This window comes from Armigeres subalbatus, chromosome 1 (genome assembly GCF_024139115.2).
Source record: "Armigeres subalbatus isolate Guangzhou_Male chromosome 1, GZ_Asu_2, whole genome shotgun sequence".
NCBI classification, from domain to species: domain Eukaryota; kingdom Metazoa; phylum Arthropoda; class Insecta; order Diptera; family Culicidae; genus Armigeres; species Armigeres subalbatus.
Window position 1 is genome coordinate 268,187,527 of NC_085139.1, and position 26,500 is coordinate 268,214,026.

The 26,500-nt window shown below is 36.1% G+C and overlaps 1 long non-coding RNA gene across 1 annotated transcript; it reads right to left on the reverse strand.

The window, feature by feature from the left end:
* Positions 1–25,744, reverse strand: LOC134213829 (uncharacterized). The gene is made up of 4 exons (XR_009979543.1): positions 25,528–25,744; positions 11,700–11,827; positions 11,574–11,637; positions 1–144 (listed from the first exon to the last, which is right to left on the reverse strand). It is a non-coding gene; the product is annotated as an uncharacterized LOC134213829 (long non-coding RNA).
* Between the last annotated feature and the right edge of the window lie 756 nt (positions 25,745–26,500).

Sequence of the window (26,500 nt, forward strand, 5' to 3'; positions counted from 1 at the left end):
TTTTCTCCACAAGTGTTTGGTAGGTAAAATTTAAAAAAAGCTTTCAAACGATTTTTGTATGATGCAGACGCTTTGTCCATGTCCAGAGGATATGCTGCTCTCTCATCAGTTATTTTTGGCATGTTTCGAAGGGGCTGCACGTTCCTAGAAAATAAGTCAAATAAAACAATGAATGACTGCAATATTAATTTGTTGTCCTGGACAGCTATGCCCTGACTTCTTGATAACAACAAACAATATGATTATCACCTGAACTAAAACAATTGCAAAACATTTGAATCTCGTGATTCATCTTCAAAACGCGTGGCCTCAAACAATTTGAATCACTATACTAATTCAACTCTTATATTGGGTGAATGGCGACCCATATCAATAAGTACCTATATTGATTGACCTATCCCAACAAAAAAATTTATTATCTAAATCACTTCTTCTTCTTCTTCATATTGGCATTACATCCCCACACTGGGACAGAGCCGCCTCGCAGCTTAGTGTTCATTAAACACTTCCACAGTTATTAACTGCGAGGTTTCTAAGCCAAGTTACCATTTTTGCATTCGTATATCATGAGGCTAACACGATGATACTTTTATGCCCTAAATCACTACCTCACCTATATATTCAAGAGAATTACATCAAAATCGTACCTTTTCTAGAAAGATCGACGAATTGAGATAATTTTTGTGTGTATGTACGTGTGTGTGTACAAAAATTGAATAATTTGCTGCATTAAATCAATTAATGCAATAAAATGAGTGCAAATAAATGTAAATTGATGGAAAAATGGAATCTATCCCTAAAATGGTATTTTGAACTCGCTAAAATGTTTTTCTCAATAATTATCTGGGATTTTGCTCTTTATTTAAATTGGGAATAATCTGGGTTTTTGCGTTTAACTTTAATAATAGTTTGAGGCATTAAAAGATTGTGGTGGTCCAAAGGACCCCGTGCGGACATCAACAATAATTACGCGTTACCTCATGAACGGTTGAAACTAATATGCCTTTATTAACGATTTTTGAATACAGGGTTACCTACGGGAGACAGTCGAAGCCAGTGTAATTAGAGAAGGCCATTGATGACATCGCAACTTAGTAATCGGTACACTAAATGTGTATTGCAATTTGAGGTCTCAGACTAGAATTGCTGAGACATCATTCATGTCAACGAACGACTTTGAGCGTTCGTTGTGCATCAATCGAAAGTATGAGAAATTATTGAAGGGTATGATGTCATGTGTTATGAACATGCCACACCATCCCCTATGGAAATGAATGGCTTCGATTATCTCTCACAAAAATTTGGGTACAGATTATCAATAGCAAAAGTATGATTGATTACAATTTATATTATGAAAACGAATTATGCATCAGAGGGAAACTTGTATGATCTATCATTCCTTCCCCCTTGGCAACTAAAAAAATGTTACAACTTGAGTAAACTAAACTTGTGCTTCGGACCTCTTTTCGCCATTTTATATTATTGTATTTGATATTTTTAATTAACCAATCTATTTTTTTTGCCAGTGTGCTGTATGACCTGAATTAACATTTTTTTTTTATTAGTCCTCTCGATTTTTTTTTTTTTTTGTTTTCTATAACATGTTTGTGTACTACTGGTAATCCTAGGAACAGTAAAGCCGATTTTTTTTTTCGTTTTCATTTCAATGTATTAAAAAATGATTTGATTTGAAGTAAAGGATTTTTTTTTGCATTTGAATTTGTTGGATATAGTTAGAAACATCATCATCGTCATCTGGAAACTTTTTAGTAAAATGTTCAGAACAAAAAGTTTTTTTTGCTTCCTCCTCTTGTTTCTATGGAGAAAGCTACTAATTGTTTGGAATCAACGTCCATGCTAATAGTTATATTCGTAGTAATTAGGATTATCTCTAATTATATATAATTCTGAATTAAGATAAGAGAAATGATTTTTCATTTGTAACTGCTTCTGTACACATGAAGTTGATCAGGCTTCTGTGTTTGAACGTTCAATGATTAACATTGTCTTGTTTTTAAAGAATTAAGATAGTAGCTAAATATGTTTGTGGGATGAGTATCAAAATTTATTTTTGTTTCTTCTGTACGATTCAAAACGTCTTAAGAAATGTACAACAGAAAATATAATATTAAATAAGGACAAATGTGTCCATTTCCTAATATCTACGACGTCCTTCTGCTCTTCATTGAGGCAGGCATCCGGATAATAAAAAAAACTAGCGTGCGCAGACTAATCTGGTCGCTTTTCAAATAAATGTAGTTTACAAGCACTATGACTTGGTCATTACATCTTCCGGGCATCCGGTATCCTTTTTGATCCGCATCTGGGGCAATATTTAATATTCATCAATAAATATATACATGGGTGCAGGCCTGCAAACCCTTTTTTCTACTAGCACCCAGGCATTCCTTGCTATGGATTTTAAGCCTTTTCGCATAGCTAAGGAGAATATATTTTTTTTGTTTTCTAATTCTAACAACCTTCTGGGGATTTTAAGCCTTTTCGCCCAGTAATTACGTAATAAATAATAAAAATGAACAAATATGTTTTAGCTTACTTTTTAGTTTATTGATATTATTATTTACGTCCGTTTTTTTTTATAAAGTTTTTAGTCATTTTATTTTAATTTGTATTTTGTTTAGTTTTATTTTAGAATTATCTAGTCATATCGTATTTTATATATCGTATCTACATTTTGTATTCAAATTTTGATTATTCGAGGGTTGTTATCAATGGTTTTTGAAGGTTTAAGTTATTTATTTGTTAGTGATTCCTGAAAAGAGGTTTTTTTTGTTTTTTTTTTTGCTTTGTGGGTGGTTCAAGGATTAAAATTGAAAATATTGTTAGTATACGTCTTTTAGGAACAAAACATAATTTATATAGTTCGTTATAAAAATAGTTTCCTTGAAAAAGAAATTAAAATTGAAACGGAAAGGGTAATGCTAATGTTTGTCTTTATTAGTGTTGACTACTTTGAAAGTTTTATTATTATTATTTTTATTATTTATTATTTAAAAGTTTTGATAGTTGGTGATAAATTATAACAGTTTTGTTCTTGAATTGAGTTTTATATTATTAATTTTTCTTTTGTTTATAAGTTCATTATAATATAATTATTGTGTTGAATTTGATTTTTTGTAATATCAGAAATATTTTCAAAAATAATGTGTTGCAAATTTAAATTTAAGAATTTCAAATTTTATTAAATTTTACTATTCATATATTGTATAATATTTTATTATTTATATCATATTTTTGTCTTAGATATATTTTATTAAAAATTACTAACATGGAAAAATTTTAACTTTTTTTTTGCATCATAGTAGCAGAGCAGAATGTTCAAAAATGAAAGTACTGTGACTTCAACCTTTTTTTTGAACAGGTAAAATATAGCATAACAGATGGAATTTGGGATACATTTATAATTAATACCAAATATTGTGTAGGATTATTTTTGAATGTTATTAATTATTAAAAATAAATCATACAAAATTTGCTTTGGCAAATTAGAGCCAGAATAAATATAATCATTGACTTTTGTACAGTGATTAGTAGGTTAGGTTAAAATCAATTAAGTGATACATTTAAAACGCAAATTATTATAGGATGCAACATAAAAATCAAAAATGAGATGGTATGAATATAAAAATTGTGTTTACATTTTAGTCGAAAACAAAAAAAAAAAAATTTTTGTGTCATGTTGTTTAAAGTTTAACGTAACGCTAAAATGCATAGATCGTTCAAATGATTAATTTCAATATATAAAATTGTTTGAAAGGATTTCAAAAAAATGTTTTTTTTTTTTGAAGTAAAGCATAATTAGAAATCATATTTTGTGTAAAAAAGTCAAAAACTATTATTTTTGATAATTTTGGTTGTAGCGGGAAAGACTTTGTTTTAAGAAAGATTATGCATTTAATTCATATTGAATACCGTAATATTTTGTAGACATTTGAATACATTTTAGGTAGTATTTAGTCAAAAGTCTATTAGCTACATTTTGATAATAAAGTTTTAAATTTAAAACAATTTGTTCTGGTTACTTGAAATACCAAATAAAGACAAATAAAAGATAAAAGAGATAATTAAGATTTGCTAACAAAAAGAAAAGAACAAAGAAAAAAGTATAATGTATAACAAATGAATGTTTAACTGTCTGTTTCTAATATGTTATCTTAGTTCAGCTTAGTAATTATATGCCACTTATTATGCTGTAAATGTAAACTGATACATAAACAGTGAAGATTGTGTGAAATATTTTTAAGTAGTATACAGTAAAAGGTCTAATAATTGTATTTCGCTCAAACATAATATGATACTAGGAACTGTTCCGTTTTCCATCTCACTGTACATATATTCATCTCACCGTGAAACAAAAAATAACAGCACCGAATTTGTCACTTCTTTTTGCTAACATGCGTGCTTACTGCTGAAAAAATCACAAAAAAAAAATAACAAATCAAATACCTTTTCATCGCTTTGTTTTTCATGGGATGGAAATCGGAGCTATGAGATGAATTCAAGGAGCAGTAAACTTATATGATGTAGTAGAAAAATTAAAACGATGTTCGACAGCTTGAAATTTCGTATAAAGATGAAAAAACTACATGAGATAATTCTATTTTCTCAAAAATATGTAATGTTAAAAAGTTTTCATTGTTATGATTTGATATTTACTGTTTTTATTTGTTGACTCAAAGACCTGTCTGATTAAAAATAAACTAAAATAATTTTAAATATTAATATTCCTGATAATGATTTACAAGGAAGGAACCATTTCCTTCTGTATGTACGTGTGTTCACATATATTTTTGTTTTTACTATTTTTTTTGCCTTTCTCGTATACTAAGTATACGGTAAAGGCTATATGATCGCTCCAAAAACAAACTTTTTATAGAAGGCCCGGAGACCCATAGTGTTATATACCAATCGACTCAGTTCGACGAATTGAGGTGATGTCTGTGTGTGTGTGTGTGTGTGTGTGTGTGTGTGTGTGTGTGTGTGTGTGTGTGTGTGTGTGTGTGTGTGTGTGTGTGTGTGTGTGTGTGTGTATGTGTGTGTGTGTGTGTGTGTGTGTGCGCAAAACTACTCAAAAAATGTCACTCATTTTTCGGGCACTTATCCTCAATCGATTTGCTCGCAACAAGTTGCATTCGACGCAGAATCCTGTCCCATTGTTTCCTATTTGAAATTGGCCAGATCGGACTATGGGATCGACAGTTATGGCCAAAATACAAATTCATACAAAAAAATCGCGAAAAAAATGTCACTCATTTTTCGGGCACTTATTCTCAATCGATTTGCTTGCAACAAGTTGCATTCGACGCAGAATCTTGTCCCATTGTTTCCTATTTGAAATTGGCCAGATCGGACTATGAAGTTATGGCCAAAATACAAATTCATACGAAAAATCGCGTAAAAATGTCACTCATTTTTCGGGCACTTATTCTCAACCGATTTGCTCGCAACAAGTTGCATTCGACGCAGAATCCTGTCCCATTGTTTCCTATTTGAAATTGGCCAGATCGTACTATGGGATCGACAGTTATGACCAAACTACAAATTCATACGAAAAAATCGCGTAAAAAATGTCACTCATTTTTCGGACACTTATCCTCAATCGATTTGCTCGCAACAAGTTGCATTCGACGCAGAATCTTGTCGCATTATTTCCTATTTGAAATTGGCCAGATCGTACTATGGGATCGAAAGTTATGGCCAAAACACAAATTCATACGAAAAAATCGCGTAAAAAATGTCACTCATTTTTCGGGCACTTATTCTCAACCGATTTGCTCGCATTAAATTGCATTTGACGCAGAATGTCTCATATTTTCTTATTGAAAATTGGCCAGATCGGAATATGAGCTTAGATGTTATGGTCAAATTACTATTTATTGCGAAAAGAGTTCAAAAAAGTCTAGCTCACTTTTTTAGCACTTAGACTTCATCTATTCCCCAAGCAACACAAGTTCCACAAATCTGGTTGCAGTAGCCATATTGTGACTGATTCCGGTCATATATAAGTTACTATGATTGATGTGCAATATGTAAAGCTTCTCAGGTCGCTCGCAACAGATTGCATTCGACGCAGAGTCTTGTCCCATTGTTTCCTATAGAAACTTGGCCGGATCGTACAATTGGGTCAAAAGTTATGGCGAAAATACTAATTTTAAAACTACAAAATAAAATGCCATTTTTTGCTCTTATGCTCATCCGATTTGTTTGCAAAAAATTGCTTTTGGCGATAATTTTTTTTTATGGATATAAACAAATATGAAAAATAAGACCAATCCATATATTGGTGTTATTTGAGATTTTTCCAAACCTTTTGAACGAACGAGAAAGGCACCATCACCGCTAGGTGGATTAATCTGGGTTTTTCATTTGCATTTACATATTTATTTTCATTTCAACTCCGCCATAACATCTATGCTAACAACGTTTTTTTTTGTGTTTTTGTGTTAATAATAATAATTTTTTTTTTGCCTTTCTCGTATACTAAGTATACGGTAAAGGCTATATGATCGCTCCAAAAACAAATTTTTTATAGAAGGCCCGGAGACCCATAGTGTTATATACCAATCGACTCAGTTCGACGAATTGAGGTGATGTCTGTGTGTGTGTGTGTGTGTGTGTGTGTGTGTGTGTGTGTGTGTGTGTGTGTGTGTGTGTGTGTGTGTGTGTGTGTGTGTGTGTGTGTGTGTGTGTGTGTGTGTGTGTGTGTGTGTGTGTGTGTGTGTGTGTGTGTGTGTGTGTGTGTGTGTGTGTGTGTGTGTGTGTGTGTGTGTGTGTGTGTGTGTGTGTGTGTGTGTGTGTGTGTGTGTGTGTGTGTGTGTGTGTGTGTGTGTGTGTGTGTGTGTGTGTGTGTGTGTGTGTGTGTGTGGGATCGGGACTATGGGATCGAAAGTTATGGCCAAAATACAAATTCATACAAAAAATCGCGTAAAAATGTCACTCATTTTTCGGCACTTATCTTCAACTGATTTGCTTCGCAATAAGTTGCATTCGACGTAGAATCCTGTCCCATTGTTTCCTATTTGAAATTGGCCAGATCGGACTATGGGATCAGAAGTTATGGCCAAAATACAAATTCATACGAAAAAATCGCGTAAAAAATGTCACTCATTTTTCGGGCACTTATCCTCAACCGATTTGCTCGCAAAAAATTGCATTCGACGTAGAATCCTGTCCCATTGTTTCCTATTTGAAATTGGCCAGATCGAACTATGGGATCGAAAGTTATGGCCAAAATACAAATTCATACGTAAAAATCGCGTAAAAAATGTCATTCATTTTTCGGGCACATATCCTTAACCGATTTACTCTCAACAAGTTGCATTCGACGTAGAATCCTGTCCTGTTGTTTCCTATTGAAAATTGGCCATATCGGACTATGGGATCGAAAATTATACCATTTTTGCCTTTCTCGTATACAAAGTATACGTAAAGGCTATATGTTCGCTCCAAAAACGAACTTTTTATAGGAGTCCTGGAGACCCATAGTGTTATATACCGATCGACTCAGCCTGCGACGAATTGAAGTGATGTCTGTGTGTATGTGTGTGTATGTGTGTGTGTATGTGTGTGTATGTGTGTGTATGTGTGTGTGTATGTGTGTGTGTATGTGTGTGTATGTGTGTGTATGTGTGTGCAAGATAATCTCACTCATTTTTCAGGCACTTATCATTAACTGATTTGTTCGCACCAAGTTGCATTCGACGCGAATCTTGTCCCATTGTTTCGTATTGAAAATTGGCCGAATCGGACTATGGGCTTCGGAGTTATGGCCAAAATATATTTTTTTACAACAAAATTCTCACTCACTTTTTAGACACTTACTCTTAGCTGATTTACTCGCAACAAGTTTCATTCAACGCAGAATCTTGTCCCATTGTTTCGTATTGAAAATTGGACAGATCGGACTATGGGTTTCGAAGTTATGGCCAAAATCCACTTTTTTCACATGATAAACACGTACAAAATTCTCACTCACTTTTCAGGAAGTTATCCTTAACTGATTTGCTCGCAACAAGTTGCGAAATCCTGTCACATTGTTTCGTATTGAAAATTGCCCAAATCGGACTATGGGACTCGAAGCTATGGCCAAAATACATTTTTTTACGAAAAAATATTCTCGTTCATTTTTTGGGCACTTAATCTTAGTCGATTCGCTCGCAACAAGTTTCATTCGACGCAGAATCTTGTTCCATTGTTTCGTATTGAAAATTAAACAGATCGGTATTAAACAGATATGGCCAAAGTTTATTTTTTTGCCTTTTTGCCTTTCTCGTATACAAAGTATACGTGAAGGCTATATGTTCGCTCCAAAAACGAACTTTTTATAGGAGTCCCGGAGACCCATAGTGTTTTATACCGATCGACTCAGCTCGACGAATTGAAGTGATGTCTGTGTGTATGTGTGTGTGTATGTGTGTGCGCAAAATAATCTCACTCATTTTTCAGGCACTTATCATTAACCGATTTGCTCGCAACAAGTTGCATTCGACGCGGAATCTTGTCCCATTGTTTCGTATTGAAAATTGGCCGAATCGGACTATGGGCTTCGGAGTTATGGCCAAAATATATTTTTTACAACAAAATTCTCACTAACTTTTCAGGCACTTGCTCTTAGCTGTTTTGCTCACAACAAGTTTCATTCGACGCAGAATCTTGTCCCATTATTTCCTATTGAAACTATGAGTTTCGAAGTAATAGCCAAAATTCATTTTTTCACATGAGAAACAAGTACAAAATTTCACTCATTTTTTAGGCACTTATCATTAACCGATTTGCTCGCAACAAGTTTCGTTCGACGCGAAATCCTGTCCCATTGTTTCGCATTGAAAATTGGCCCAATCGGACTATGGACATCGGAATTATGGCCAAAATATATTTTATTATAAGAAAAATTCTCACTCACTTTTTAGGCACTTACTCTTAGCTAATTCACTCGCAACAATTTTCATTCGACGTAGAATCTTGTCCAATTGTTTTGTATTGAAAATTGGCCCAATCGGATTATGGGTTTCGAAGTTATGGCCAAAATTCATTTTTTTACATAAGAAACACGTACAAAACTCTCACTCATTTTTCAGGCACTTATCTTTGACGGATTTTCTCGCAACGAGTTGCATTCGACGCGGAACCTTGTCCCATTGTTTCGTATTGAAAATTGGCCCAATCGGACTTTGGGATTCGGAGTTATGGCCAAAATACATTTTTTTAAATCTCACAGTCACATATGTACCCTCAGCCGATTTGCTCGCAAGAAGTTGCATTCGATGCAGAATCCGGTCCCATTGTTTCCTGTTGAAAATTGGTCGGATCGGACTATAGGCTCAGATATCATGGTCAAAATACTTTTTTTTCACCAAAAGTGCGTAGAAATTACTCACTCGAAAGAAACGAGAAAGGCACCATCACCGCTAGGTGGATTAATCTGGGTTTTTAATTATTAGTCTTATTAGTTTGTTGCTTATTGAGTTCATTATTTTGTGTCCATTTGTGGCAATAATCTTATTATAATGTATAATTGAATAATAAAACTTAATAAGCGGCGTGTTCAAGGTCATCTACACTCGGATGATTCGGCTTTACTTTTGTATCGCGCAATTCAGTTGCATGTAACTAGCAAAAGAAAATTTTGTCGTTCGAAAACACTTATTTTTATATGCTAAATATTGGATTCAATGAGCTTCTGTGTTTGTAATTTTTCTAAAATGCACAAAAGATTCATTTCTACGTAAATGTAAAAAAAACAGTTTCGGTTTTCTTTGAAGTTTACATGTGATTTTCACTAGTAGATAATACAAATAAATGAACTAATACACGCGAAAACGAAACTAGTACGCAGTTGAATAATTAATACGAAACCTAATATACGATGCACAGTTGTAATTTTAAGCCATCAAAGAAATTACAAAATTTTCTCCAAAAAAAAACTGGAGTTCATCTAGCAAAAATGTCGCACGAAAGTTACAATCTAGAAAAAAAAATGCATACTTATCATATCTATTTAACTTACGATCTCGGATGTCCTAGTGAACTCGAAGCTACCAGAAACTTCCTCCAAAGAATCTCGGAGGTTTCACCATGTCTACGTCGCATGCCGGAACATTTCTCATCCGCCGGCAGCTGTACGTTTCCTCATGACCACGAATCTTCTACCCCAGCTGAACTATCTTTCGTCTCGAATGTACTTATATCTTCCGTGTGTAAATTTCAGTAAACCAGGGTGGTATTGCGCACCTCGACTCGAAACGAGCAAACCATGTAAGCGGTCGTACGAAATTGCTGTCGAATCGAGATGCGCAATGCGACACCAGAATCCGTCACTCGACCAGAAAACTAAATCACGATTCACATTTGTTGTGTGTGGTATCCGGAACATCGGACAATTCCCGGCTTCTTCGCCTTTGCATATTAAAATCCACTTAGCTTCAGTTCGTTGTAAATCAGGATCTGATTAAAACTAATTTTTTTTGTCGTAGAAACGAATGCCCGTGGTCGTTTCGTAAACGCCACTTTTCGTTTATCGCCATTTCAAAACAATTACACTTAGCTGTATTCGTTGCAATTAATTAACCCAACAAATAACAACAACCATCGATGGAATCGATGAAATTCTTCGAACTGTTGCACAAACTGCTTTCCTCCAATCTGGTCACAAATATAAGCAGCAGCTCGAGTCCGAACATCGAAGTCAGTGTGGCTACGCTACGCGGGCGGCTTTTTTTCGGTGACTTCTCTTAGTAGCAATCCACCGTTTTGGCTCATATTACGAACATTTAAGCACATTTTTCACTTCGGAGGTCTTTATAGCACATGGTTAAAAGTTTTTTAACAGATCCATCGGGTAGCGCAAGAATAGAAGTTCCACACTCAAGTTCATTTTCAACACACTCTGATCAATTTCTTGAAATGTTTTTTCACTGTTTTCACTATTAAAGTTTTTATTAACTGCCGGATTCGGCCACTTATTCACGTGTCGCCATGTGGTGGTCCAAAGGACCCCGTGCGGTCATCAACAATAATTACGCGTTACCTCATGAACGGTTGAAACTAATATGCCTTTATTAACGATTTTTGAATACAGGGTTACCTACGGGAGACAGTCGAAGCCAGTGTAATTAGAGAAGGCCATTGATGACATCGCAACTTAGTAATCGGTACACTAAATGTGTATTGCAATTTGAGGTCTCAGACTAGAATTGCTGAGACATCATTCATGTCAACGAACGACTTTGAGCGTTCGTTGTGCATCAATCGAAAGTATGAGAAATTATTGAAGGGTATGATGTCATGTGTTATGAACATGCCACAAGATGTTTTTTTTAAACTTGCATTAAATGAATAAATTACTCGATTACGCAATAAAAGTTTTTGACGAGAAAGGTCGATTGAAAGGGCATTGCGGTAGGTTCTGACGCCATACGGAAAAACTTGATAGTTTGTGCTGAGGGGATTAATGTATCCATAATGGTATGGCCAGTTGCAACATTGTTCAATTATTGGATGGATTGTAGGTCATTTACATACATTAAAGAAAGCAAATCATAGATTATTCTCACCTTTTGAAGCATTTCTGTGGTTCGCAGTTGAATCTCCCAATTTGAGGTGTATATCGTGCTCCTTCTAGAAAATAAACCATTAATATAATCAGTTTTTTTATTTCCTATAATTAAGTTTCCACTTACATGCATTTTCATCCTTTTTGGCAAATAAACTTTTTACTCTTTCAATTAACATCGCCGCCGACTTTTAGAGAAAAGTTTAAATGGCGGTTGGCCCAAACACTGTTGTCGAAAGCATTGTCACTAATACACTGAAAAAGAAAACACTTAACTTTTGTGTTGGGAAATAGCTATCGAAATCATTTACGATAAGATACGTTTACAATAAAATTATAGCAGGTAATCCTTACTACAGCATGTATGATACGTTAAACATTTTTAATGATTGGGTCGTTATTTTTATTAATCTTATAAATGTACATGTATCATACAGTATATGATGATTATAAGGCGAATGGAAAACTAATAATACCAACTATTCGGCGTACAATTTATTTCTATTCGGGATAACATATACCAAATTTCCATAGACTTTCAGTTTTTGCTACAGAAAAGTAAAGTAAAGTATTTCCCATTTTACATGAAAATACTTCACCGTAGAACTTCTTTCAAACTTTGACTTAGTGATTTCATAATAATTAATAACGAAAAATGCCCAAATCAAAAATAAAAAGTTACCAGCCTTCTATTAACAAGAAACCGGAATTGCGATAGACGAATCCAAGTAAAAATAAGAAGAAGACACACGACGGTGTTAACTTTGACAGATCCTACAGCACAGCATAGGAAGATAATTTTAAAATGCTTATAATAAATCCTGGCCAAGTTGTAATTAAAATCTGATTGATGTACGATACGGAAAAAGTTCTGAATTACATATTTAGAAGCCTTCCTCAATTTTTTGAATATTTTCCAAAAATGTATCTATCATATAGTTCGGAACTTTTTCCGTACCATACATCAATCAGATATTGATTACATTTTGTCTAGAATTTATTATAAGCATTTCAAAACGATCTTCCTATCCTTTGCTGTAGGATTTGTCAAAGTTAACACCGTCGTGTGTCTTCTTCTTATTTTTACTTGGATTCGTCTATATGGTAGAAAGCTAATTCACGTCGTAGTTGGTACTGCTAATTTTTCAAATCTTATTCAAACGACAACAAAAATGGTGATCTCTACGCGTATCCAACGATCTATGAGCCTGTTTTGAATTTGTTATGTGCTTTGGGGTATGCTTAATTGAATCAGTGTATGAATCATAACTATCCAAGAAATTTCAGAATTGAAAGATTTCAGATCTTCACAAAAAAAACAATAATCCATCCAGTATTTTGCGCTCGATAATGGAGTGAGTTCCTTTTTGACGTTCAAGAGGTAGAGAATATTTACGTATATCAATAGGCCATGATTCTTTTAAAACTTTAGCACTCATCCGGTACCTATCTACAAACATAAAAAAAAAACAATAGGGGTATACACTTAACGGCGTAGGTTGCTGCGTATCTGATTATCGAAATGTTTCACACTCAATCACTAGGGACATATTTCAAATCGCCTATGAAACATTTCCATAAACAGATACACAGCAACCTACGCCGTTAACTGAATCCCCCTAATATAATTCGGACATGATTTAGGGGTGCCTAAAATTCATTATAGTTTTGAAATTTGAAAAAGGAAGAATCGAAAATCAATTTTTTTGTTTTTGATGCCAAATAACTTAAAAGTACGTGAAACGTCAAGATCTGACGTAATTCAAAAAATTGAAAAAAATCGTTTAGATTTATTTTAAGCAACCCTAGATCATGTCCGATTTACCTCAAATGTTGCATAGGGGGATATGTTTTGCTACGAAATCGTTTGTGCATTGCATTGTCCGGTGTTAAAATTCGAAATTTGAATTGACGTCAGATCTCGACGTTTGGCATCAAAAAGAAAATTCTATTTTCTGCACCCTAATCCCCATGCATCACCTGTGTGCAAAAACATTCCGACACCACCTATGCCACAGCACTCCTCTAGCAGGACGGCGAAAGTGTCCGCAGCGCATGGACAGGGTGGATAGCAGGTGTGGCATGACGAATCTTACTTATTATTAGTTCGTAGCATGCTCATAAATAAGTATTGTCACCACGCTAAGTGTCAATAGGTCTTCAACAGTATGAGTACACTGCTAAAGGTGGCAGACGGGTTGTTTGGCCGAAACCCATTCGGCGAACGCCATTTGGCTGAACGGCACTTGGCCGAACAAACTATTAGGCCGAGAGGCATTTGGCCGAATGGGTAATTTTGCCGAATTGGTCATTTGGCCCATTGGGTCATTTGACCGAAAGAGTCATTTGGCGGAATAATAATTTAGTCGAATGGGCCATCTGGCCGAATAAGTCATTAATGAGAATGAGCATGAGCATTATGACCGCACAATTCGTAGTTGCTACTCCGTGATTGACTAAAAAATGCGAAATTGTACAGACACAATAAATGAGGTTTGGGATTAGCTACCCATTCTCAATGTTCACGATTTGGGAGCTCAAGTATTTAAAGTCAATAATGGCGTCGGCCGGAGGAAGAAGAAGAACGGGGCAGGCCACGTCCTTACGATCATATAGGAAGGGAAAGATTGTTAGTCCGTCTTTCGTTGCTACTAGAGACCGAGTATACCTCAGCATCTACACGATTGTCTTGGGATAGGATATCGTTTTAGTTACAATTACAAAGGATAATTTATTAGGATTCACTTCAGTAAGCGATGCGATCTATGGGATGTCTCGCGACAAGTAAAAAGTTAAAACATGCACGCCTGGTGGCATATGAAAACTAAGGAGAATTGCGCTTTGGACGATCGAATGGAAGCGCAGCACTCTGTACTTACTTGCCCGATAGCCAACTACGGAAGATCGCACTTGTCTCGACCAGAGCAAAACGCAAGACGCGCATGAGCCATTTCCGCGACGACTAAAACACGCACCGTATTTACTTTCTCGTTGACCACTGCAAGCTATTCTCTGGCCGAATAAGTCATTAAGCCGAAACTGTTCCACTTCTCATAGTAAGAAGTAAGAAACTATCTTCCCAATTCTTACTTCTCACTAATCAATCATCATTTTCAGAATTCTCTCTCCTCGTTTCTCACTTTCGCAGTGAGAGGTGAGAAGAGATTAAAGATGAGTGAGAAGTGAGCATCTCACTTTTCATTTCTCACTCGTATTTTACCGCTTCTCTCTGCGAAAAGTTAGAAGTGAGCATTGAGAAATGAGGAGTGAGAAGTAAGAAGTAAGACGTAACACTTCTCACTCTTCACTCCTCATTTCTTACTTCTTACGACTCACTGCCCATGTCGTGTATCCAATGATCGTTGCGTTGTTCGGTTCCCATTTATCCGAGTAACGTTGGAGGAATGACTCCGAGAAGAACAAGTTGTCAGTCGTCATCAGGCAGCCGTGACGGTAAGGCGCGTACCCCAAACTCCACCGTATGGGCTACGGATCCAACGACTGACGAGGTTTTGGGGGAGGAGCTGGGAATTGAACCTATGACCATCCGCTTGTTAGGCGAACGTGTAGCCAATTACGCTACGGGACCCCCTAGTTAGAATTTGATATGACTAGAATTAACGCCATGTATGAATTATATTATTAAATATGACCCGCTATTGGAATTTGAACAGAATGGTCTTTTTTTTCCATTTAGAATGCCCAGTATTAGAATTTCTAAAAATAATCCCCGCTGTACCTGTAGTTTTTATTCTTTATATGTGGGAAATCATCAGCTCTTTCCAGTTCTTTATGGAGAGTAATTAGTGAATTTTTCTTACTTACTTATGGATCCTGTACACCTCCGGTGGTGCAAAGGGCCGACTTGAAAGATCTCCATCCTGAGCGATGCCCGGCTATCGCTTTAACCTGTTGCCAGGTTAGATTTCGGTCGACTTCTTTTATTTCTTTATTGAGGCTTCTTCGCCATGAGCCTCTGGGTCTGCCTCTGCTGCGATGTCCCGCTTGGGTTCCAGTCTAATGCTTGCTTACAGATTTCGTTTCCCTTACGTAGAGTGTGGCTGACCCAGCCCCACTTCCTGATCCTGAATTTCTGTTGTTATTTATTCTCTGGTGACAACGACGATGGAGCTCGTTGTTTGAGATCCAGTTGTGAGGTAATTAGCGAATCCTGCATGAAAATCTCCGAAATACCAGAGAATTTTTTAAATATTGTAAAGATGCAAGGAGAATTGCGAAAATCCACTGACCACCTTTTTTTGTTCACCTGATGTATTGCTCCATTGTAGCTACTTCCATCGAATTTTTTTGATTACACTCATTTGCAATGCAATGAAATTAATTGTTATGTTTGTTGAGTCTACCGCAAATGACCAGGAGCGACAATATCTTCATTGTCACTAAATGTTACACACTTTGCAGTATGTAGAACGAAAAAATGGAAATCAACGCCACTTTCATTTCCCCCTGTGTTGATGCGGCTCGCTATCACTCAAAAACATTAAAAGGGCTCCGAAAAGCCATAAACCCGTACATGGGATCTGATTTGCATATCGTGTCCTTTTTTTTATCAACGGCGAGACTACCGGGCGCAACCGAATCGAGTTTCCGTCCGTACGTCCCAAGGAAATGAGTCAAAAAAGTGGAAAACTGTGTCCGGTGGGCGGATTTCATTCTGGACAGAGCGGATAGGAAACGGTTCTATCAGAAGTCAAAGTTGGGCACACCACACCACCGACAGGTAGGTTCGTGTCTCTGCAGCGCGGGACGCGAGCACAGACAGAGTCGACAGTCAGCAGTTGGTGGTTTGGAATGTGGTCCTGGGTGGAATTTCCGCGTTATTGTTATTGTGGAAGTTCACAATTCAAAAACCTCGACAAACTATGCGGTGATGAAATTCCATAACCGTAAAACATTGCTTTTAGAGAAATGGCATGGAAACAGTACATACTTGGAATATTAGTATTGCTCCTGAATTGCGTTGGGTTTGTGGGATAGAACTAGATTTGTTGCTAACAGTGCTAACTGCCAATGCTACTCGAGCAGTCTTTATTCATCTTATTGTTTCCAATAACATTGTTACTGGGGTTAATTTTCACACAGATTTAGGGATTAACGCATTATATACGCGGATTTTCCTGAGATTTTTCACGAGATTTTCAAATCCACGACCGTACGTGAGAGCCGCGAAAACACGATTTCAAATGAAGTAGTTTTTTATGATTTAGGTGGTTTTCTACGAGAATTTTAAGCAGATCAATCGAATAAAAATAGTTTTGAAATTTTACAAAAATCGCGTTTCATTAACAGGTTTTGGAAAAAAGAGCATCACAAGTTCTTCCGAAGTTCTAAGGCTTTTAATTCTCACATCCAACCTCATAATTCTCACTTTTCACAGTGTTAAGTAAGTTGTAGGTAATAAGGAGTGGGAAGTAAGGAGTGGGACGTCTCACTTCTTACTTATCACTTCACTTTTTACTACTTTCTTCTCACTGCGGAAATAGAGAAGTGCGAAATGAGATGTAAGAAATGAGTAGTGAGAAGTGATGAGTAAGAAGTGAAAAGTGAGACGTATTCTTTCTCACTTATCACTCTTCTATCTCACTTCTCACTGAAAAAAAGTGAGTAGTGCAAAGTGAGAAGTAAGACATTTAATTTCTCGCTTTGCACTCCTCACTTTTCACAGTGAAAAGTAAGAAATGAGGAGTATTATATTTAGTGATTAAAGTAAGAAGAAAGACACCTCTTTTCTAATCCATCACTTCATACTTCTTATTTCTCATTTTTCATAGTGAAAAGTGAGAAGCAAGAAATGATGATTCAGAAGTGAGACATCAAACGACTTATTCGGCCAAATTACCTATTTGACCAAATGATCTATCGGAATGACCTATTCGGCAAAATGGGTTTCGGTCGAATGAGTTTCGTGTATTATCAGTGGTGTGTATCCGAATTTTAAATGTGCTGCTATACTCCATCGAAACATAGTTGTATCAGTGGAGAAAACTCAACGGGTATAGGTGCTTATCAACAGATGCTTACGGTACATAATTCGTACATGGAGGTCACACAACTGAACACATCAAATGAAACGAATCAACTAAAAAACATGATAAATTAGTTGAATCGTTTTAATACATGGCCTTATAAATTCGTTTTACAGTATTAGGTAAATCTGTTTCTACTATATGATTCGTACTTGAGAGCTCAGCTAGGCCATTAAGTACACATACTTTATGGTCTACCTGAAAACTTCGACGATACAGCCTGTCTACGCCGAACTAATATTTGAAACTTAACACCCAGGGCACGCCTTTGGCTGGTAATACCTAAAATATATCAAACCCAAACAGCAGATGCCTTTTTCCAATATAGATTTACATAATATGGCACGACTGGCGGAAACCGGTGCCGCATGCCGGCAAGCGGAGTGTCCTTAAAGAATGCCAATTTATGACGCACTTTGGCTGAGTGTGCGAGATCCTGAAGAACCATTTCGTTTTCATTTTCGTTCTTTCTCATTATGTTAAAGTGAACAATCCAATTTGGCGGAGATAACGAAGAAGGGTTCTCCTGCCGATGCGAGATGGTGCGGCAGCAAGTGAAGTGCACATAAAAATGCTCAATTTGTGTTGTTGCGCACAAAGGGGGCGTGAAGTAGGGTAATTCTGAAATAATGCTTTCTTAGCAGTCATCGAACATAGCCGAGTGGTGAAATAGAATAACTTGTGTTTGAGGGGAAAATACGCAAAATAATGTTTTGTTCCGCTAGTGCCTTTTTCTACTATCTATAATTTATTATTATCAACTGAACACCTCTCCAGGAAAGATATTTTATTATTTGTTGAATAGGCGACCGTGTGCCATTCAAAGAACTAGACCAAGCACTCGTGTTGGGATGATGTAGTGACAGTTATAGAAAGTGGATTAGGAACTGGCAAAAAGTTCAGATACAGAATAACCGGAAAGAACTTTAGACTTCCGGCAAGCAAAGCGTTTTATTAGTCCAAATGTTTTTTCAATACATTTCAACTGCTTAGCCTAATAAGTTAGTTTGATAACAGGTCTCTGTCCTTGTAAATATCATCTGAAAATCATTGAAATTTTCAAGACGACATATCTCGCTTTCGCAAGTCTGAGAGTGAAAGCTTTGAAAACTTGTTATGCACCTTGGTAGCAATTTTTCACCGACAGCTCAAATTTCTTGACAAGGGGAAATTTGGGCTATTCCTCCGAATAAAGTACTAGGGTATCTGTTCCTATATCAATAACAGTTAGGCAGTGTGTACATCAAATTAATTTGTAGGATTTCACTCAGAATGACATGAAAATAATGATTTTTTAACACGATCGTCTTCAATTGGGATAACAATTTGCACATATTTTCGGCATATCCGACTGGCCGTTTTCCACTGATTAAAAAAAGCGACCCCCAAGTAAGGGTCGTATGTGTTTTCGAATAAATTGATTTGAAAAAACTGTAACTCGGAAACCGTTCATTGTACGACAAAAAATTGTCTGAGAACGAATTGTAGGGGACTAAAATAGGTTTATGTAGAAAGTATTACAGATGTGAAAAACATTATTTTACACTGAAGAAAATCGAAAATAAATGTAATTGAAATATCTCAAAATATTTTCACCACAATATCTCACCAATTTTTTACCTCAAAAACGTGACTTTAAAATACACGTTTTAACAATATTAAGTTGATGGAAAAGATAAAAGAAATAGGTTTTAGTAAAAGCACACATTCAAATATTGACCATTTTCAAGAAAACATATGAACTTGACACCAAATTATGATTACTGTCTCAATCTGGAACAAGAAAGGTGATATGTATTTTCTTCCTAAGTATTGTAGGCGCAGTTTCTCAATTATTTAATAATTAATATAATTAAACTTCTTCGACCGAGTACAATTTTATTAATGAATATGAAAGCTGATGGACTTGTAACCACCGCGAATGTCGATTACCGAATGACCAAGTTTAGGCCAGTTACATACGCTCGTCTTATTAAGGTGGGTTCACACTTGGCGCCCACTGTATTATATATGGATACAGAAAAATGCTACAGCTTCGTCCATCCTGACTATTCCATTGCCCTCAATGGAAACTTTTAAAAATGCTCTCGAGTTTGTCTTCGATAATTTACCTTTTGTTCCTAGTGTGCGGTATAATAATTAGCCTGTTACTTGCAATAATGTTATGATCAGTAAAACGAAATCATCAATCAACAACCGTTTATCAGTTATCGAAACCTTCAAAATCGGATTCAGTATCTGATGCGCCGAATCCATCGAATTCTGATTCGGACTCCCGAGAAACAACATTTGATTGGTCGTAATTGGTCGTCATCCTCACTGATGACGTCTGCTTGAGATTTATATAATCGCATATTTAAAGGATCGAATATGCCTTCGAACGGAATGTTCGACACTTGATCCTTCGATATCCGATACAACATAACGGTTCCGATCTAATACCTTTTTAATCTTATAAGGACCCTTGTATTTAGGCTTCAACTTAGAATTCTCACCCACTGTCTTGAGATTCCTAATCATCACCAAATCACCCTCCTTATAGACAGTATTCCTGATACAATGTTTGTCGTATTGCGTCTTATTATAGTCCTGCAATGTTTGGATCTTGTCATAAGCCTTAGGGGCTGTCCACAAACCACGTAGACCGAAATTTCACATTTTCAACCCCCTCCCACCCCCCTAGTAGTAGACTTCGTAGACTTCTTCCTGAAACTCTCCCCTCACCCCTCGAAGCTCTACGTAGACTATTTCAAATTTTAAAAAATATATGTGATTTGGCAAAAAAATGGAAATCAATCACTTTTTTCAGCAACATTACACTAAAATTCAAATTTCAAACATAACAAAATCAAACTAAAACAAAATCCAACACAATATCAACAATTAGAAATTCAAAAACGAAATCAAATGTCCGTAGCTCCTGAAAACCAAATTCCCTCGAAGCCAATTAATTTTAATTCCTCTAGTTGAATTTTATTCCACCTTAGAGGAGCAAGTGTCATCTCCACCGGCATCACGCATCCGGAATTATAATTCTTTATGCCGATTCAAATTTGTAAAACCCAACAGAATTTTCTTAGAATTTCTGAAAATTACGAGAACGTCAAGTATACATAAGCTTTTTTGTAAAAAATTCCTTAGAATTTCTCGCTGGATTGATAACCTTAAAGTTTCCAGGTAGTACTCCAAAAAGAACTCTCCATGATAATTCCCTTGCAATATCCCGCTGAATAATTCGTTGAAATCCCAAGATTTTTTCTGAATTCCAAAAGTTTTCTCGTTAAAATGTCGATTAATTTTCCGCGATTTAGAGTTATTTCCAGGGAATCAATTTTTTGTCGATGCGCATACGAAACAAGCGACAAAAGAGAACCAACGACAAAGCTTTGTTTTTGTCGGAGATAATAATGACAAAGATCCGAAATTTTTTGTCCACGACAAAAAAGAAGATAATTTTGTTGCTAACTTTTCATTTCGTTATTTTGCATTCTCTCTAGAGTAAATTTCGGTTTTATGCTATCGTAGTTTCTACTTTCATGGAAATATTCGAGAATAATATAACGCTGATTACAGTTAAATAGCCTTCGTATTCTCGGAAATATCAGAGCATGCAAGCAAGGCAAATGTTTCTTGTCATAATTGTGTTCAGGTTCTGATTTAAAGGCTTGTTGGTAAGGTGCGTTTGTCAGTAACAAACTCTGTTGATGACAAAGGGTATATTATTAGGCGTTGCTCGAATATTGATTCCCTGGTTACTTCCCGTTGAATTTTAGCATGGTTTCCTACAATAAAAAGGAGGAAATTTAAAAAAAATCCTGTGGACGTTCCAAAGAGTTTTCCAAATAACTTCTGGTGGAAATTACGGAGAATTGTAGTTAAATTTGTGGTAAATTTATCGTTAAAATTCGAATAAATTTTCAAGAAAATTACAAATATTTTCCCACAAGAATTGCTTTTTTTTGAAACTCAAAGAGTTTTTTGGTGGGAAATTCAAATAATTTCTTGTGGAATCTTTTTCTTAACAATTTCTTTTTCCATCGATAATTCAAAAAGAAGTTGCATTAGAACTGCCGAAGAAATTGTCGTTAAATTTCGAAGCATCTCGCTTATATGTATGTCCTTAAAGAATTCTCGCGAAAAAAATTCCAAGAATTATCCGAAAATAAAAAAATCCTGGAGACTTCTCAAAAATCTTCAGTGAAAAATTCTGAAGTGATTCTCGAGGAAATTGAAGAATTAACTTCTCATTACAAGTTCAAAAGAATGTCTTTTGGAAATTCCAAAGACTTTTCTCTGATATTATTCCAAAATATGTTCCTTTTGTAAATTCTAAAGAATTTTTCCGTTGAAGCGCGATATAATTTTCCATGGAAATTAAATAATCACTTGTAGCTTCTTTGTAAAGAAGTCTCCTGCTGAAAATCAAAAGATGTTTTAGTAGAATCTTGCAATGTAATCAATGTAATCCATAAGCGGAAATTTTTGAAATTTTTCCAAAAGTTTGGTATAGAACACTTTGGGAGAACTTCTTCCTGCTCAACACAGAAGAATTTGCTTAAGGTTGAAATTATGGATGGCTTTTTAAGCCGTAGTGTCAGGATTATTACTTCAGTGAAATCCATAAGATTTTTCTGGGAGCAATTCGAAAGATTGTTTGGTGCAAAAATCTGGCAAAAACCAGAAAAATCTAATAAAATCGAATCAAGTGAACTTCGCACAAAGCTGCTGTATGAATTCGTTTTCCCAAAAAACAAAAAAGTCTTACGTAGACTTTTTAGTATACCTCCCCGTCGTCCTCTTCGTAGACTAACGTAGACTTTTTCTAAACCCCTCCCCCCTCTCAAGAGTCTATGTGGTTTATGGACAGCTCCTTATGTCGTATTTTAGGTAAATCTCGTACAACTAGCATGTCAAGACACGTCAGAAACGAGGACAAATTAGTCGGCACCTTACGCGTTTGAATAACACCAAATAATAAAACTGATGGAATATTCTTGAAACTGTCCGAAGTGAAACACGACCCTCGATCAGACACCAATGTTTTCGGTCTCGAATAAGCATAAATGTATGATTTCAAATACTTATTAACTTCTTTGGTGTTAGTTGTTTTTGTGGGGTACAGTTTGATGAACTTAGTGATAGCGTCACCCGACCAGTAGATAGTAACAGATTTATATCAGACCTTGTTATTCTGTTACAGCAGTTTTTATAAAACAGCGGTTGTTATAAACACATGTACCATTAGTAGTTAAAATAACAAAAATTTTGTAACAAAAATCTCTTCTAGTTTTAATGCAAAATTATTACTAGTAATATAAGTATTAATTGAACAAAAATATAACTCTGTTGTGTTACATAAAAAAGTGCGGTGAAAATAGCTAGTACTATAGCAAATTATGTTCTTTGAAAAGATTATGATTATCCATAATGTAGGCAATTAAGTTTGTCCAGCTTGGTTCAACTTTTTGATGTAGATCTCAAGTTATACTGTAGGTGGTACTTCACACTTTTGTTTCCAGTAATTCCTATTCACCAAAAATGTAGGCAAATTTTTTTCGGTAGAAATAAATATAACACATTATGTTATAAATCATACTAGTGACGATCATAAAATTTTATTTCCTCCATCTTTTGCGGGCAGAAAATTTATAACAACAAAAATTATTGCAAGTTTTGATATTTGTAACACATATTGATATAATTGTGATAAAATTTTGTTGTGACTAACTAGTCGGGCACATATGCCGTACATGTATTTGTTTCCACTTCTTGTTGTATCCAACGGACCAATGTGGTCTACGTGAACCATTTCAAAAGGAATTTTCGGTTTTTCGATACTGTTCAATCTTCCATCATATTTTTTATTTTTTGGGTTGTAAGTTATGCAAACGATACAAGATTTGATGTGCTCTGCTAGTCGCTCACGCATTTTTGGGAAACAGTACAACCGTTTTATTATTTCACAAACCTTGTCTATACCAAAATGACCGGTATCATTATGGAACTTGTATATTACGGAGTCTTCCATGGTTTGTGGAACAAATAGTATTGATTTGGTTCCTTCCTGTTTGTACAAAGTATTGTCGCGAATTTCAAATCCTTTCAACACACCATTGACAACTTTTTGTTTCATCTGCTGAATATGTTGGTCTTTCAATTGATTCACGTAGATCGCATTATTGAACACAATCGAAACATCAGACTCAACTTCATCAAGAACATAGAAATGTATCCGCGACAAGGCATCTACATGGCGCATTCGATCACCATTTCGATGTATGATGTCGTTATCATATTGTTCCAGGAACATTGCCCAACGACCTATTTTCGCACTAACATCTCGTTTTTCCAGTGTAGAACGCAACCAATTACAATCCGCCACAATCGTGAAGGGAATTCCGAATAAATAGATTCGAAACCGTTGGATGCTGTATATGACCGCGAGTGTTTCGAGCTCAAAGCTATGCAGCTTAACTTCCGATGGCGTTGTTTTCCTACTAAAAATCATAACTGGGTGGAACTGATTATCGTCTATCTGCCAGACCGTAATAGCGCCATATCCGCCAGCGGAGGCGTCAGTATGCAGTTGAGTTTCTGCTGTGGCAGAGAAAATGTCAAGTACGGGTCGAGAAACAATTGCATCTTTCAAACTATTGAAGGCTTCAACGTGAATAGCAGTGAAATTGAAGTCAATGCCTTCCTTCATAAGATCATACAGAGGGGACGCGATTTAACTAGAAGGTAAAATAAATTTACGAAAAATAACTTAATCAATGTTCAATGAACCGTTGTAGACTTTTCTTAGACGTTGGGATAGGTATCGCGCGCACCAATTCAATATGTCGTTCTGATGGTTGAATCTGATGGGAGAATTAGTTACAGCTAAAATTTAAGTTCCTTTTGATTCTGCGTCTACATATACAGCTATATATGTGAACAAAGAATCAGAAGGAATAAATTTTGGCTGTTACGCCCTTTTCAAATATTGGTCTAGATTTTACGAAGATTGAAGGTGAATTTGCGTAGCCGAATGGTAAACGATTAAACTCGTACTGACCATCTGATGCTACAAATGCCGTATATTTACGCGATTTTTCTTCGATTTCCACGTGATAAAATCCGTTCTTAAGGTCTAATGTGGAAAGTATTTTTTACCTTGAAGCTTCAGAATCTGGTCTTCAATAATAGGTAACGGGTAATGCATCCTTTCAACGAGTCGGTTAAGTGGCTTGTAATTTACACACATTCGATAATTACCATTTCTTTTACGGGTTAGAACAACGCGGCTTGTGTATGGTGAGTCACTTTCACGAATTATATTACGACGCAGTAGATCTTCGACAATTCGATTAAGTTCCTGATTTTCAGTGTAACTCAAACGTGCAGGTGTAGCTGTGAAGTATTTGTCGTGCTTTAATTTGATATCACAGGAATACTGAACTAAAGGTTTGGGGGTTTCACCCGGTTTACGTAGTCGCGGACATAAACATCAGTTACTAGCTTCGTATGCCTAACAGTTTCAATTGAATCGCCGACATCTAATGTGATTCTTTCATCACATAGCATCATATCTGTACCAATATCCTGATCATCGTCAAAGAACACCCTTTTCATCATCTCGACGTCGTAGCAATTAGATCCCTGTGCAGAATTTGAACCGGAAAAACTAACCATTTGTATTCGATTCAGTTTTAGAAAATCACGACCTAAAATTAAATCAGCACTCATTGTAGTGTCAGGTACAATTACTAAAACTACGTCAAAGACGGACTGTTTAATGATAAGTTTCGTGGTAACTGAACCTAGCTGGACAATTTTAGAAAAGTTGGCTCCGAATATTTCATCCTTCAAATGACTAGGTTCCTTATTTAAACTACGAGGTAAATTTGAATTTTTCAGAACACTTACCGCACTGCCTGAATCTACCAACGCATTATATTTCCTTAGTTCATTTCCTAGAATGATGTCAGCTTTCACTCTGGAATCGATGTCTGTGTGAAGAGATTGTTCCATCTCCGGTGGGTGCTCATCAAATCCGATAACATTAACACTCGATCTGCTAGGGCCTTGTCCTGGCGTTGGTCCATAGTGAGGTACGACTGAAGCTGCCGCAACTTTCTTGAGACAGCCGACAGCCGTATGTCCCGTTCTCTGGCAGATAGTGCAACGCTGGAATTCTGTTGAAGCGGTCAGGGCAGTGAATAGACTTCAGCGTCTACTTCCGTTGCAGCGGTTAGACCAAATGCCGATGTCATCCTCTTCGGTTTGATTTGCATATGTCTTGCCCTCAGGTTTTGAAAACTCCATTGTTGACCTGATTTCTTTTCTGCGATGATGCAGAATTGGTTTTATGCCATTTGATGTGTTCCAGCAACTCGTAAATGTCACCGTATCTTCGAAATACCAAGTATTCATATATTAGATCGTGTGATAAACCACGAATGATGTATACGATGACGGCTGCATTGTTGACTCCTTCGTTGGTTCCTACCGCATTGACTCGAAACACATAATTCTCATAGGACTCTCCGGAATTCTTCACCGCCTGCTGCAGTTCGTGGAGGATGTCCGCTTCGTTGCGTTGATCAGGAAAAGCTTTCTTGATCAACCTGTCGAATTCAGCAAATGTGTTGATAACTTCCCGAAATTTATTATACCACTCTCGTGCTGCTCCAGTTAATCGACAACTAGCGTAGAGCAACACTGCCGATCTTGCCATCCGTACATCAATGCGTAATGTTCAATTATAGAAAGCCACTTCGTTACACCAGCACCCTCTCGGAACTCAGGAATGAAGATTCTTCAACTCGTCCGGATGCAGGAGCTTTTCGGCATGGCAGAGCGTTCGATCGTTGACCCCAGCTATTATTGTCTCCTCGTT